The following is an 11946-nucleotide window of genomic DNA, read 5'->3' on the forward strand; positions in this document are numbered from 1 at the left end:
CAAATTTACTGAATTCTCACAACTTAAGCAAGGAGATTCACTTGTTCTGGCTTTGGCGCAAGAGATACCCTCTTCTTTAAGGCAAATTCTGAATATTACTTCCAATATCTGGTCTTTTGTTGGACTCTATTCACTATATCTGTATTGATTATACTGAGGAGACCAGAACTAGACTCAGTATTCCAAGTGTGCCCTCAGCAGTGCTGAGTAGAGTGGAAGGAACACCTCTCTTGACCTACTAGCAAGACTGCCTAATGCAGTCAAGAATACTGTCAGACTTTTAGTGGCAAGTGCACATCACTGACTTCTACTCTTTGTGTCCTTCTTCTCTTCCAGGCTGAGTGGCCTGCAGCACGTCCTGGTGCCTGAGGAAGTTCCTCCCCAGATATAGGGCTATGCTCCTTGTTTAACTTTGTGATTTTCCTATCAGCCCATCTCTCCATCTGTTGAAGTCCCACTGATTGACACCATGACTCTTGGTGTATCTGCCCTTTCCCCTGTTTTGTGTCACCAGGAAACTCAGCATCCTTAACAAAGATTTTAAACTGCACCTAGGGCTGACCCCTTGGGTACAGCAGTAGTTGCTGGCCTCCAGCTGAACTTCATGCTCCTGGTCACCACACTCCAGGCCAAGTTGCTCAGCTAGTTTTCAACCTACACCGCTGTCTGTTCATCCATCCTAATACATCAATACATCAGTAGCTTGTCTAAGAGGTTTTTAGGGGACACAAGCACTGAAAAGCCCTCCTGACATCAAGGTAGACAAAATCCACTGCTCTGTCTTAAATTAAGAAGGTTTAACCTATATTTAAGGGGAAAAAAAAAAATAAAGACAGGAAAAAAAAGTGAAATTCTTACATTGAGTGGGATCCACTATCAGTTATACACCCTGACAAAGTTGGTATTTGCCACAAATGTTTTTAGCTACTATACAAAGTTTTGCAAATACTCATTGGAGTTTGAAAACAAAAAGCAAAACAAAAAAAGAAGAAAGAAGAAAGAAACAGAAAAAAGGAGAAAAAGACACAGCAGGTTAACACATCCAATTATTCTTTGAATCTCATGAACTTCTTATCTTTTCAAGTTGCTGATGGGAAGAGAAGTGTCCAAGGAAAAATCTAAAGCCTTTTCTCAAATTTAACTTTATATCCATCCCCAGAATACAAACTGTCCAAGCCTGTACTTCTCTCTTCAAATAAACAATAACATTCAGACCTTCCTAGGGTGGGACTGGACTGGCAATCATGATCAGTTATTATACAGACAGAAAGTAGTTGTGAATTTACAGAACCAAATCAGACTGAAAAGTTTTTTAACAATGATCTCAGCTGATGCTGGCTTTGAAAAATAATACCCACCACTGGCTAATTTAATCATAATTCAATTCAAATGCACTAAGAATGATATGATACATTTTATGCACCATATGTATATGTCTATGTATGCAAAAGTTTTTCTCCCATTCTTATCTGACTGAATTTTCTGGTTCTAAATATTCCCTCTGGGAAGATGCTTCATCACTGTATTCAGCAACAGCTTAAGTAGTACCTACTGTGAACAGGACTTTTTTCATAACCTTTCTTTTACTTCACAAAACTGATGGAAATACAATTTGTGTTCCTGGCAGTTCTTCCCATGTTTGTCCCTTGGAAATGTCATCCTCATTTTTCTATAGTTAAAACACAGCATCTTACCTGAAAGCACCGTGAGATGTTCTGCCTGCACAAATATGGTCTTTTCAATGACTTCATGCACTGTAGCTCAGCCCTTTACAAAAACAGGATGTCCATACTCTCCTGACATTTAAGAGGTTTTCATCACAATTCCTTACCACATAAAGGTCGTGATCATTTGAAATTTAAAGCAACTTGAGAAATACCTTCATCTGCTGAGGAGAACAATTGGTAGAAGTGATGATATAAATTAATCACTCAGTAATCCTGCTAACATAACTCAATATCAGTAAATCTGATTTACATATAAAATGGCTCTTTCTAAGCTGCTCTGTATATGCAATCTGTACTAAAGTCAAAGACTTTCAGCTAAAAACTACCTGAGGAGTGGGAAGGAATACTTGTTCAATTCCCTATAGAATGAAAAGCAGTAGACCAAATCACTCAACATTTTTAAGTATCTATTTCTAATACAGAAATAGAACAGAATCAAAAAACAAGAGCAGTCCAGTTCTATCTTTCTGCTTAAGGCATCCCACCGCCCTCCAAGTCCAATCATTTTGGTACATAACAAATTGTAAAGAATTTCTCTACATCATTTCACACACAGTAGACCACAAAGGATAAATCACTTTAGCAGAGTCCTATAGCAAATGACCACCCCACAGAACAGTCTTCCAATCCTCTTATCCTTTGGTTGGTTGTACCCAATTACCTCTGATCAAGAGCTTCTGGATGGTGTCTTGCACCTCCATTTAGTCATTATTGATTGCAGTATACCTAATGAAATAAAGGATGCCTCTGTATTTCTCAAAGAACAAAGGACCACCCAAATTAAAAACTCCTTTTGCCAAGGAGGAAACTTAATCCTTTAAATCTCAGTAAAAATAAAGACTATATTTTTGCTGGTTTTGTATGAAGAGAAGATCCTTGACAACAACAAAGAAACTGACCTGTTTCAAGAGACAGCCAGGTCCATAGGCAGCACTGATGTGCCCCTGGGTCCTTCCAGAGTGAGAAGCCTCTGTGCAGAAATACTCTCAGCATTCAAAAGAACAATTACTACACGTTCAAAGGAACAAAGGGTGTCACCATATCAACACAGCTCCTGAATGCATCTCCTGAATGCATCTGAATGTAGCCTTCCTAGGTGCAAAAATTTGCCTTCTAACTTCTTCTTCACAGGGCACGAGACAGCTAGGCACTTAATATTCATCTGTCTTCTCGTCAGTCCCTTCATTTACTGAAGCCAGAAATATTCTACTGCATTCCTTGCTGTTTCATACTTCGTCCTTGTTTAGGAAGACATCCATATCCTCAAAAGACCCTAATGTTCAGACTACCGAGGCTTGCTTTCTTTAATTTACAGTTCAAAGTCACCCTATAAGAACCAATATATTTCAAAAGCAGTTCTGCAAGCCTTTGCCATATTCTACTTCATTTCATTCTTAAGAAGTCACATACTTTTCTGTACAACGTACAACTTTATCTTGCACATACAAATAAGGTATATTTGCATCTCAGTTCAATAATTCATCTTCTTTCACATGCACATTTCTGGTGGTGGGCTTTTTTAAAGCTCGTTCCTCATATAACAAGAGTTTTCACCTGCACCTGTTGGCAATTCGAGAATGCAAGGTCAGAGCAAATAAGTTTAATCAGAGGAACGTGCAGAGGCAACATTAACTTCATTTTGGTTTGGTTTGATCTTGCTTTTTGTATTTGTGTTTTTTTTTTTTTTTTTGGTAGGTTTTTTTGTTTGGTTTTGTTTTTTGTTTTGTTTGGTTTTGTTTTTTGCTTTTACTTCTGTTTGCTTGCTTTTTTTTTTTTTTTTTTTTCCCTTTCCTATTCAACTTATTTATTGGAATTCATCAAATATAAACGAGCAGAAAAATTAACACTCCAACCAGCAGGTAGCAGGAGAGATCAAGGAAAGAAATTCAGTTTACGTCAACGTACCTGATTTTATGTGGAACAGTTTAGTATTTCAGAAAAATAGAGCACGCAGATGAAACTATTATCAAAAGAAACTAGGGCTATTCCTATTGTGTTCATAATGCTGTATAAAAAAATATAAGGATTCAGTTGCACAAAAGGAATCTTTTTTCATGCAATTTTTTATTGTTTAAAATAACAGCAAGAGAACAATCGGTTTATCATCTCTATAAACACTTAAAACATCTATAAAAAGTTGTATGGCTGAAAGTGAAATAAAGCCTGGGTTACCATTTCAAAGTTTAAATGGAAAAGGGTAGTCTGGTGGAATCCAATTTGAAAAATCGTTTTGAGATATTTTACCCCATTCTTACGCATTTTCGTTACTTTCAGCAAGTTAAAACTCCAAGAAGTACTGGGTTCTGCTCTGAGAACCCTTTAAAATATTTGCATACTCCATACATTTCAGGGATGTGGGCAGAAGGAGGAGAACACATCAGTTGAATCACTGACTGCATGAATGGCACTGTGCTCAGGGCTTTGGGTTCTATGGTCCAGAACACACCTTCAGTAGACCAGACATGTTGATATTGGTTGGGATGCAACTGACCAGGAGGGACAGGAATACATGAGGAAGCAAAATGGCTGCACTTATCAACAGAGCTTTGAACGGGATTTGATGGGGGAAGTAGATGTACTGCTCATTGAGTAGAGCTAGGGAACACTGTCAGTTTAGGAAGCAGCAGAGTTTAACCTCAAGGAAATTGGGGTGGGCTCGTCCAGAAAGGTAACACAATAGCCCAGCTGAGGTGCCTCTACACCAGTGCATGCAGCATGGTAAATGAGCAGGAGGAGGTGGAATACTGTGATTGAGGGCTACAAGCTTTTTGGAAGGGATATGCAGAGCAAGAGGAGCAGTGGAGTGGTTCTCTACGTTAAGAAACAGATTGCATAAACAGCCATGACCAGGTTGAGATCTTGTGGGTTAAAACTAGATGCCAGACCAAGAAAGGACATCTGATGGTTGAAGTCTACTACAGGGCGACTGATAAAGCAATCCTATTGATGAGGCCTTCTTGCTTCAGCTGCAAGAGGTGTCATGCTCACAAGCTCTCATACATCCTGATCATACATCCTCATCATACATCCTGATGGTGGATTTCAACCACCCAGATGTCTTCTGGGAAAACAACATGATGAGCTGCAAGCAATCCAGGAGACTTCTGGAGTCTTTTAAGAGTAACCTCCTTGTCCAGGTTTTGTTCAGACCAATCAGAGGTGAAGCATTAGTGGTCCTGGTGCTCACTAGTGCAGAGGAGATTATTAAGGAGGTTATGACTGAAGGCAGTCTGAGCTGTAGTGGAGATGATCTCAAGGAATTTGAGCCTGGCAAAGAGCATAGACAGGACCCTGAACTTCAGGAGTGTGAACTTCAGGCTGTTTAAGGAATTATTGGACAATATCCCCTGGGAAACTGTCCTTAGAGATGTAGGATCAGAATGGAGTTGGCAGCATTTTAATGGCACAGTAGTTTCCAGTATAAGAAATCAAGCAGAGGAGACGGGAAAACAGCATGGCTGAGCATGTACCTGCTGGCCAAACTGGGGGATAAAAAGGAAAAGTACAGGCAGTTGAAACAGGGATGGGTGGTCTGGGAAGAATGCAGGGATGCTGTCTGTACATGCAGAGATGAGATCATGAAAGTCAAGGTGCAGATGGAGCTGAACTTGGTGAGAGTTGTGAAAATAACAAGAAGGGATTCTATAGGCACATTCGTCAAGAGACAGGTCAAGAGACAGGTCAAGGAGAGTGTACTCCTTCTGATAAATGAGACGAGAGAACTGGCTTCAAAAGACATGGAGAAGGCTGAAGTACTTAACAATTTCTTTGTCTCCTTCCTCACTGCCGGAGAAACTTCTCATGTCTCTCATGTCCCTGAACCTCTAGCTGTGGGTCAGGGGAGCTAAATCCCTCCCACTGTAAGATTAGAGCATGTCAGAAACCACCTCATGGGGTTGAACCGGTACAGCTCTATGGGGCTGGACAACATCCATCCCAGGGTCCTGAGGGAGTTGGTTGATGTGGTTGACAAGCCTCTGTCCATCATATTTGAAAAGTAATGGCTGTCAAATGTAGTCCCTAGGGACTGGAAAAATGGAAACAACTTTGCCATTTTCAAGAAAGGGAGAAAAAGGAAGACCTGAGGATCAACAGATGTGTGAGCCCCATGTCTGTACCTGGGAAGATCATGGAACAGATCCTCCTGGAAGATATGTTAAGCCACAAGCGAGATGAAGAGGTGATCTGAGCCAGTATGGCTTCACCAAGAGCAGACCATGCCTGACTAGTCTGGTGGCCTTCTATGATGGAGTGACAACATCAGTGCACAAAGGAAGTACAACTGATGTCATCCATCCAGACTTCTGCAGGGACTTTGACATGGTCTCACATCACATCCCTGTCTCTAAATTGAAGAAATATAGATTTGAAGGCTGGTCTATTAGTGGACAAGGAACTGGTTGGATTATTGCAACCAGAGGGTTATGATTGAAGGTTTGATGTCCTGGTGGATGGTGGTGACAAGTAAGGAACCCCAGGGATCCATCCTGGGACCGGTGTTCTTCAACATTTTATCAGTGACATAGATGATGGGATCAAGTGCACTCTCAGCAAGTTTGTTGATGACACCAAGCTGAGTGGTGCAATTGACACAATTAAAGGAAGAGATGCCATCCAGAGGGACCTGGACAAGCTTGAAAAGCATGCCCACCTGAACTGAACGAGGTTCAACAAGGCCAAGCATAAGCTGTTGCGGTTTGGTCAGGCAATCCCAGATGTGTGTACAAACTGGGAGAAGAACTGACTGAGAGCAGTTCTGCAGTGTCTTGGGGGTTCTGGTGTATGAAAAGCTTTACTTGCAGCCCACAAGGCCAACTGTATCCTGGATTGCTTCAAAAGAAAGGTGGCCAGTAGGGCAAGGGAGGTGATTGTCCCCCTCCACTCTGTCCTTGTGAGGTGCCATTGGAAGTGCCATGTCCAAGCCTGGGGACCCCAGCACAAGGATACAGAACTGTTGGAGTGGGTCCAGAGAAGATGACCAAGACTAAGATGACTAAGGTGACCATAGGACTAGAGCACCTCTCTCATGAATAAAGGTTGAGGGAGTGGGTTTTGTTTATCCTGGAGAAGAGTAGGCTCTGGAGACACTTCACTGTGACCTTACAGTATTTGAGGGGAGCTTATAAACATGAGGAGACCAATTTTTGACATGATCTAATAGTGATAGGACAAGGGGGAATGGCTTTGAACTAAAAGAGAGGAGACATAGTTTAGGTGTTAGGAAGAAATTGTTTATCAGAGCGATGGGGCACTGGAAAAGTTTGCCCAGAGATGTTATGGATGCCTCATCCCTGGTGGCATCCAAGACCAGGTTAGATGGGGGAGGGGGGATGGATGATGTTGATATCAATGGCATTTTTACTCTTTGTTGATGAGTATCTAGGATCAACAAGGTACAGAGAAGGAATAACACTTCTTGAAGTGAGACCTCTTTCCAAATGCCAAACGAGATATGGATACCATATGTGTTTCATGTCACCCCGTACACCTAAGGCCATCTTGCAGCACCAGCTGCAGTGCTGAAAGGGAACAGTCTCCCAGAGGTGCCATGATTCATCTGTTGCATATTCTCTATTCATCTGGTTTGGATTCTTGAGAATACCTCAGGTACCAAGATACTTTTCTAAGGCTCTCCCTGTTTTGTGAAATTCAAGCAGGAGAAGAGCACAAATTCAGCACCAGTTATGTATATGAAAATGCGCCCACATACATGGCCTGCCTTGAATTGCAAGAAAATTGTTTTAACTCCTTACATAAGTGTCTCTGATCTGTAGGTAAGAAAAATAAGACACAAATATCAGGCTTTTTTCTTTTGCTAGATAAAAAGGCTGCAATTTTCTCTGTAGGTGACAAGCAAGAGGCTCCTTATGACAACGTTATTCCTGACAGAAAAGGGAAATAAAATAACCTTTACTTAAGCGGAAACCTTTACTTTAAGGTGGAAAAAAAGGGGAAAAACATTGTGTCTAAGTTGTGCAAACTTTCACTACCCAAGGGTTTGCCTTGTTGATTTTCATTGCTTGGGTGAAAATTTGTGATGATTTTTTAACCGAACCTTTTCCAAAGAAGGAAAACACAACTACTTCCAACTTTATTTAGGAAGCCATGCACTATGCAGTCTTACTACTGGGCTGTATGAAAGCTACCTGCAAATAGATTTTAGAATCATCAAATCAAAATTATTTTAATGAAACATCCAACACAGTTTATCTAGAAATGTAAGAGCTGGAAAGGATTTGTGTATCTGCACACATACTTGCTTCTTCCAACTGTATCAGGTGGTATAGTAAGGTATTGCCTTTTCAGTTAACATCTCTTCTCTCGCACTGGCTGCCTAGGTGCCAAAGTTCCTCATTGGGTACAGAAACTTCTCTTCTCCCAAGGGCTTATTTACATTATTTTTTTAATCTTTATTTGACTGATAATTTCTGTACAAATTCGCACTATGCCACTCAGTAGTCAAACATTTCTAGATCCCAGTCTTCCCATGTGCAATGTCACAGGATTTCCATTCTGTGATTTCCAGTCACAACCAAGGACTACTGAAGAAAATGCTATTTCTTGATTTTCACAGAGATCCGGAAATGGTATTCCCAGTCTGAGTCTTGCCTGAGAGGTTGGGAAAAGGAGTGATCTGGAGTTTAATGAGAAAATGCAGTGGATGTCATTAGAAAATCAAGATAAAATATGAAAGAACAACTTCCCTTAATTTATACTATGTTGACTCTTTCTGTTTTGTTTTGTCATGTAAATTTCGCTCATCTTCTGTATAAGTGCCCAAGCCTGGGGCCTCAAATACAGGAAGGATGCAAAGCTATTGGGTCACAAAGATGATCAAAGGACTGGAGAATATCTCTAGTGAAGAAGGGTTAAAGGAGTTGGGCTTGTTTTGCTTGTAGAAGAGAAAGCTCCAGGAAGATCTCATTATGGACTTCCAGTACTTGAAAGGAGCTTACAAGCAGAAGGGGAACTAACTTTTTACACCATCTGATAGTGATAGGACAAAGTAGAATGGATTCAAACTAAAAGAGAGGAGATTTAGGTTAGATGTTAGGAATAAATTCTTTACTCAGAGGGTGGTGAGTCACTGGCACAGGTTACTTAGAGAAGCTGTGGATTCCCCATCTCTGGAGGTGTTCAAAGTCAGGTTGGATGGGATCCTGGGCAGCCTGTTCTAGTGGTTGGCAACCCTGCCCATGGCAGAGGGGGTGGAACTAAGTGATCATTAAGGTCCCATGCAACCTAAGCCATTCCATGACGTTGTGGTTTAACCTGGCAGGTGGCTGAGCACCACACAGTTGTTCATTCGCTCACTCCCCTCCCCCCTCTCACAGTGGGATGGGGGAGAGAATCAAGAAAAAAAAAAAAAAGAACTCATGGGTTGAGATAAAACTATTTACTAAGATAGAGAAAAGAATAATAATACTGACAAATATGTAAATATCTGTGAATGTATATTACAAGTGATACATACGCAATCGCTCACCACCCCCCAACTGATGCTCAGCTAGAGCCCAAAGTAGTGGAATAGAGCGAGACGAACTCCCACTCTTCAAAACTCCTTCTGCATGATGTCATATGGTATGGAATATCCCTTTGGCCAATTTAAGTTACCTGTCAGAATTCTGTTCCCCCTCAGCTTCACTGCAAATGGCTTTGGCTCTGTACAGCACTGCTTAGCAGCAACTATATACATCAGCATGTTATCAACATTGTTTTTCTCCTAGAACCAAAATATGGCATTACATCAGACACTCTGAAGAAAATAATTCTGTCCCCGTTGATTCTATGACTCTATGATAAGATGGTTTTCCTCTAGGTGTCTGCAGGGTGTGAAAGACTAACCTGACCAAGTTATTAAGCACTGTTTTTAGAGTCTGTCTTGAAGGCAGCAATAACTCAGTTGGTAGCTGAAAAATCTAATTTTCTCTTCAGGATGTGGTTAACTTGTTTTTCAAAACGGGGGAATTCACTTTGTATGTTGCAAGTTAGTTGTGTTAACCACAGCATCCTGCTTGCTGCTTCTGAGAGAAGGATGAGTTGGGGAGTTTGTGTGCTGAATGTCTCTTTAGCAAGTTGCTATAGAAGCTATATCTCTGCATCAAACCAGCATACGTTATTTCCTGCTGGCCCCTTTCTGGTAACAGTGAATGGAAGAAAATAATGTGTTCTCATCTCTCTCCTTTTCCTCCCCATGCTCAAACCAACTTGTCTCTTAAGCATTTTCTCCTTATGTTTCTTTTTGATGTGATCCAGAATATCACAACAGATTCTTTATGAAATCATCTAAAAAGTAATAATAATTTTTAAAAAATCAAATCCCCTTGGTCGGGCCCTCCTGAAGCTTTTTAATGTGCCAAAGAATGCCTTTGCTTCTCAGTACAACCCTAGGAAACACAAATTCAGTCAACAGGAAATCCAAGTTATCAAAGCTGCATTTCTGATCTCACTGGTCATCGGAACAACTAGATTTTAGCAATCTCCCTTCCAAATTCAGAGGAATAAGCACAGCACAAACTACAGCATTTTAGCATACTAAAACTTTATTTGGGTAATTACTACAGTAACTTAAAACAGAGGTGTCGTAAACTTTGCAGAAGTTATACAAGTTAAATAAAGAAATGCAAATATAAATGTTACTGTGGTTGAACATTATGTGGTTGCACTGAATCACTTTAGGTCCAACACAGACCCCCTCATCTATGCTAGAAAAAGATTGTTATTGAAGCTATCTAAAAAGCAATAAGACCATTAGCAGCCTCTCCTGAATCCTCTCAGCAGTAAGATCTCAGCTCTCTGAAGTAATGCAACATTCCTGTAAAAGGTATTTTAAAATGGTCATATACCTGTGGTGAGGCTCTGATTTTTAAGATTATCAATGCTGGTGGGATGCTTCTATGCAAAGGGTAAAGGAGTGGGAAAAACAATTCCTACTTAGCAAAGGAATGAATAAAAATATACTCTTTTCAGTTCACAGAGAAAAAGAAATAGCAAAATCAGTTACAAGTCTAACAGTTACATAAACTGTCTAGGCAGGCTTTCCACCCCTGAAATTCATACTGCTGGTAAACGCTCTCTTCTGCTGTTCCTCACACTTCTGCTGCCTTGTTTCTCCATTGCCTGGAAGAACAAAGTGTGTTTTAGGCTATATTTGATGTAATACATTTAATGCATTTAATGTAATAGATTTAATCCACTGTTTGATTGTTGTTAGGACATGACAGGAAGACTCACGGGCCTCAGTCTGGACTATTTTTTATCACTCTGGGAACATTAATTTTAAAATTCTTCCTCCTCCTCTCTTTCCTGCCACTCCCTCACCTGTTTTTTGTTTTGGGAGCCATCCTTTTGAGTCCTTACTCATCTTGATTGTTCTCCAAGCCTCAGGTTCTGCCATTTGAGTCAGTCAATGAAATATTTCTTAGGCATTTGTGATAAAACCTGAGGTGCTCTGGCAAAGCAAGCTTGCTGCAAAGCACACTTGGGGACCAGCAACCAAAACTGAGCATTGAACACAGAAAAAGTCTAGTTTTGCTTCTTTGCTTGTTTCCAGAAAGAGGCAATATATATATATATTAATGGAAATAGAAGTAGATGAACAGGTATCATTCCTTGTGTGGTTCAAGAAGTACACAAAGCCAAGTGGTCATTTCAGACACATAATTCTACTGTTTCCACAGACCAAGCTATGTGTTTCCTTACCTCAGAAAAGAATCAGCTTGATACTCATGAGTGTATTGAAGGCAATACTTTTTGCCAGCAGTACTCTCAAACCCAACACAGCCATGGACAACATGTTCACTTTCTCCATTTTGACATCTGCTTAGTGAGAGAGAAAAGAGGGGAGAGAGAGGTCATGGTCTAGAGTGAGATGCTGTGATATGGGTATAAAAGTGGGGGAAAAAACACTGTTCATAGTGTCAGAGAGAGAAATGGCAGTAAAGATGACAGAAACATTGTAATGACAAAGGAGGAATACAATTCCCTTGATTGGATTTTGCCTCCTGTTGCTTATTTTCTATAAGAAAACTTGTCTGTTCCCAGTTACACTGAAAGAGCAGTTTGTGTTTGATGAGTGCATGACATTCTGATTCCTCTGTCCCAGAGAAAATATATTTCCATGCTTTTATCACCAACACAGTAACAGAATTTCACAATTTCTTTAGGTAACTAACCTTCTGCAGAGGTGTCTGTGGTGTTGCAAATATTTGCTGGCTTT

The 11946-nt window shown here is 40.5% G+C and overlaps 1 protein-coding gene across 1 annotated transcript in view; it reads right to left on the reverse strand.

Moving 5' to 3' along the window:
* The window catches only part of LOC769232 (Ig heavy chain Mem5-like), a gene marked incomplete at its 5' end in the record, with an annotated part of 91145 nt that overhangs the window by 65096 nt on the left and 14103 nt on the right, over nucleotides 1-11946 (reverse strand).

The sequence above is a fragment of the Gallus gallus genome, chromosome 27 (genome assembly GCF_016699485.2).
Source record: "Gallus gallus isolate bGalGal1 chromosome 27, bGalGal1.mat.broiler.GRCg7b, whole genome shotgun sequence".
In the NCBI taxonomy this organism is placed as follows: Eukaryota; Metazoa; Chordata; class Aves; order Galliformes; family Phasianidae; genus Gallus; species Gallus gallus.